This window comes from Choloepus didactylus, chromosome 10, assembly GCF_015220235.1.
Source record: "Choloepus didactylus isolate mChoDid1 chromosome 10, mChoDid1.pri, whole genome shotgun sequence".
In the NCBI taxonomy this organism is placed as follows: domain Eukaryota; kingdom Metazoa; phylum Chordata; class Mammalia; order Pilosa; family Megalonychidae; genus Choloepus; species Choloepus didactylus.
The window spans coordinates 1,175,611-1,179,800 of record NC_051316.1 but is presented as its reverse complement, the minus strand read 5'-3'; the positions used below and the strand labels follow the sequence as shown (position 1 = coordinate 1,179,800).

At 35.6% G+C, this 4,190-nt stretch overlaps 1 pseudogene; it reads left to right on the top strand.

Moving 5' to 3' along the window:
* The first annotated feature begins 2,433 nt into the window (after positions 1-2,433).
* On the top strand, positions 2,434-3,112 carry LOC119505124 (annotated as a pseudogene).
* Positions 3,113-4,190: the final 1,078 nt, after the last annotated feature.

Below are 4,190 nucleotides of genomic sequence, written 5' to 3'. Positions count from 1 at the left end.
GTTTAGCTTTGGAATTTTGGAGCTCTTTGAGTTAATTTCTGAGTCCCTTGACATACCCCAAACAATGTGTTTTTTGTTTTCTTACTTAGAGCACTCCCTTATATTTTTGTACCACAAGATACCCCTAGTTCATCTGCCCCAGACCTAGAATCAGCCATCTCTCCAAAGAATCATAGTTCCTTTTATTGAAGAATGCTATAAGCAACCAAGTTCTGGTCACTAGGCACTCCAACAATGAGAAACTTGGCTCCCAGCATCTGCCATCCATTCAGTACATGTGAAATGCTCTTATATATGTGTAACAGTACTGCAAACAGTCAGGATCATAATTGTTAAACCATACCCCATGGGAAACAACTTTATCATGTAGGGTACATTTCTTATGTGCATTTCCTTGTGCCTTTAATTTTACAAACTCCACTCACTTTCAAAGTTACTTAGATCAACACTTTGCCTTATTTCCATAAACTTCAGTGGTATTAATACATTTGTAAAAGTTATATTCTGCATTCTTCCATGGGATCTCCTGTCTTCCTTAATGAATTATAATAATCTACATACATTAAGAATTATTCTATGATCTATAAAATTCTGTGGCTTTTTAAAAATGCATAATGCCATGTATTCACCTAATAGTATCATGAGAGAAGTTCAGCTTAAAAATTCACCCATTCTAGCCAGTCTTTCTCCATTTGTGGCAAGGTCTGATCCTTTCTTGTCTTTATACTTTTGTTTTGTCCAGAATGGAGTATAATTGGAATGATGTAATGAAATGCATAGTCTCTTTAGACATGCTTCTTTCACTTAGCAACATATATGTGGATTGATAGATTATTTTAAAATTTTATTGTGGTAAAATATATGCAACAAAATTTTCATCCATATTGTAGCACATATTAGAACTTTATTCATTTTCATGGTTGAATGACATTCCATTTTTTGTATACTCCACATTTTGTTTATTCATTATTCTGTAAGTAGACATGGGTTGTTTCTACCTTTTGGGTATAGGGGAATAAAGCTACTATGAAAATTGTGTAAGACTAACTGTTTCAGCCCCTGTTTTCAATTCTTTCATTCTTTGGGTATATACCTAGGAGTGGAATTGTCAGGTCAAATAGTAATTTTATGTTCAATGTTTTTGCAAACTGCCAAACTGATTCCTGGAGTGGTTTCTCTGTTTAATCATCCTACCAACAATATATAAATGTTCTTATTTCTCCACATCTTAATCAACACTTATTTTCTTTTTTTAAAAAAAATAGCAATTCTAGTGGGTTTGAAGTGTATCTCATTGTGGGTTTGATTAGCATTTCCTTAATGACAGTTGAACATCTTTGTATATGCTTATTGGCCATTTGTGTATCTTTGATGAAATGTCTATTCAAGAGCTTCATCCATTATTTGAAGTGTGTTGTCTTTCTGAGGTTGAATTTTAGGAGTTCTTTATTTATTCTGGATATTAAACCCCTATCAGATATATTACTTGCAGCTATTTTATTCCATTTTATATTTATTTTCCTTTCACTTTAGTACAATGCCCTTTGATGCAAAAATATGTTTAATTTTGATGCATTCCAACTTATCTCTTTTTTAAATTTTTTGCTCATGATTTTTATGTCATATCTAAGAATCCATCCATTGCTCATAAGTTTAGGTTGTTATCCATTTTTTGTTAATTTTTCTTTTTTTTTGTAAAGAAGTCCAACTTGCATTCAGCAATTCAGTTTTCCCACACCATTTATTCAAAAAAATATTCTTTTCATTGAATGTACTTGTGACCCTTGTAAAAACTAAATTAGAAATATGTTTGTATGTGTGGGATTATTTCTGCATCAGTGGACTCTAATTAGTTTATATGTCTATTTGCATATGACATGATACTATGTAGGGAAACTCCTGAAAAATCCACGACAAAGCTACTAGATACATTAAACAAATTCAGCAAAGTGGCAGGGTACAAAATCAACTTACAAAATCAGTTATGTTTCTTCACACTGGTAATGAACTATGTGAAGAAGAAATCAAGAAAAAATTCCATTTACAATAGCAAGTAGAAGAATCAAATATCTAGTAAAAAAATTAACTAAGGAAGTAAATGAGTTGGACATGGAAAACTAAAAAACATTGCTAAAAGTAATCACAGAACACCTAAATATACATGGATATATTTCTATATGTACATGTACATGGATTGGAAGACTAAATATTATAAAGATATCATTTCTACCCAGAGTGATTCACATATTCAATTCAATCCTGCTGAAAATCCCAAGAACCTTGCTTGCAGAAATGGAAAAGGTAATCACCAGATGTTTAAGGAAGGATATGGGGTCTATAACAACAAATGCCATTTTGAGAAAGAAGTTGGAAAGCTCATACTTGCTGTTAAAAACTTGATAGCCTCCCCCACCTGGCTGAGGAGGTGGCACCATGGTGGTGCCCTTGCCCCCACTGCAACCCATCACCCACCTCATCTTTGACATGGATGGCCTCGTTCTGGATACCAAAAGGCTCTATTCAGTGGCGTTTCAAGACATATGTGGTCGCTATGACAAGCAATACACCTGGGATGTAAAATCTCTAGTGATGGGGAAAACAGCATTAGAAATGGCACAGGTGATCACCAGTCTTGCAGCTTCCAATGACCAAAGAGGTGGAAGAAAGCCAAATGAAGTTAAAACAGCTGTTCTCCATGGCTGCTGTGTTGCCAGGTGTCCAAAAAATCAGCCACCACCTACAAAAACAGAACACACCTTTTGTTCTTGCTCCAAGCTCAGGGTCCACATCGGTTGAAGTGAGAACAAGTACACACAAAGAGTACTTCAGTTTTTTTCACCATATCATTTTGGGAAATGATCCTGAAGTGAAGAGTGGCAAACCAAATCCTGCCATCTGTCTAACTTGCATCAAGATATTTTCTCCTTTTGCACCTGTGGAGAAGTTCCTTGTGTTTGAAGATGCCCCCAATGGGGCAGAGGCAGCCCTGGCAGCTGGGATGCAGGTGATCTTGGTCCCTGATGGGAGGCTTGACATGAAAGGCCACCATCATGCTCACTGCCCTCCAGCACTTCTGCCATGCAGGATTTCTGGCTTGCTGCACTGTGAGTGACAGCACCACCACTACTGCTCTCCTCCCTCTCTGCATCCACTGCCCTGACTCCTATCACTGAGGAAATGATGAAAGCAGCTGGACAGCTACCAGAACAGAAGTGCCCAGCCATCCCAATCTTCTCTCAGCCCACCCTCTCCCCTAGTCTCAGGGGGATGTCCAGGTCCTTGGGAAAATTACCTTTGTGGCTGGGCCAGCCCACTCTACACTGTTGATAAACCCTTACTTGATAGTCGCAGGGAAGCAAAGGAGAGGAAGTCCAGAACTAAGATCAGTCTTGAATTGCCATTGGAATAAGCAAACTGATTCCCTGTGCTAAAGTGAATATACACATGAACATATACATATGTACATACAAATGTGTACATGTATATATTCTTACACTTGTATATGTCTGCATGCATATATATGTATTGTGAAATAGATGTACATATATAATTTACTTTTCCAAGACTGAAATTATATTTGTGGTCAATTATTTTCTTTTTAGTCTGTTAAACACTGGTTGGAAAATGTAAAATATATATACATATATTTATATGCTTTTAAGTGTACATATTTATGTAAATGTATACATATGTGTGTATATATATTTTATATGTATTTAAAATATATATTAAAAATACACTGCTTCATTCTCCTCAGCACTTATCTTAATGTGCAATTACAACTGCTAAAAATGGAATGGCAATTCTATTTGATTTATAATCTGACTGAAAAAGTCACATTATTGATGATACCCAAGAAATCATTTCCTTATTAGCAAACAGAATTCTTTTTGCTCCCTCAAAATGTCTCTTTGGACCTTGACTCTAGAACTAACTCTGAGCCATATCATCAATAGTTTCCTTTTAGTTTGAACATAACTCTTGCATATACCTTTTATCAACACACTTGTCCATACTTGAGAATGTTTACTACCTCAGAAAAATTATTTTCTTCCTTTAAGAACATTGGTTTCCTAATGCACTCTATGATGGAAATGTGATTTTGTTTCAGAATGCACAATTGGTAGGACCAAGCATCAATTTATTTATATGACACTTGAGTGATTGGCCCCTTCTTATCAAGTTGCTCA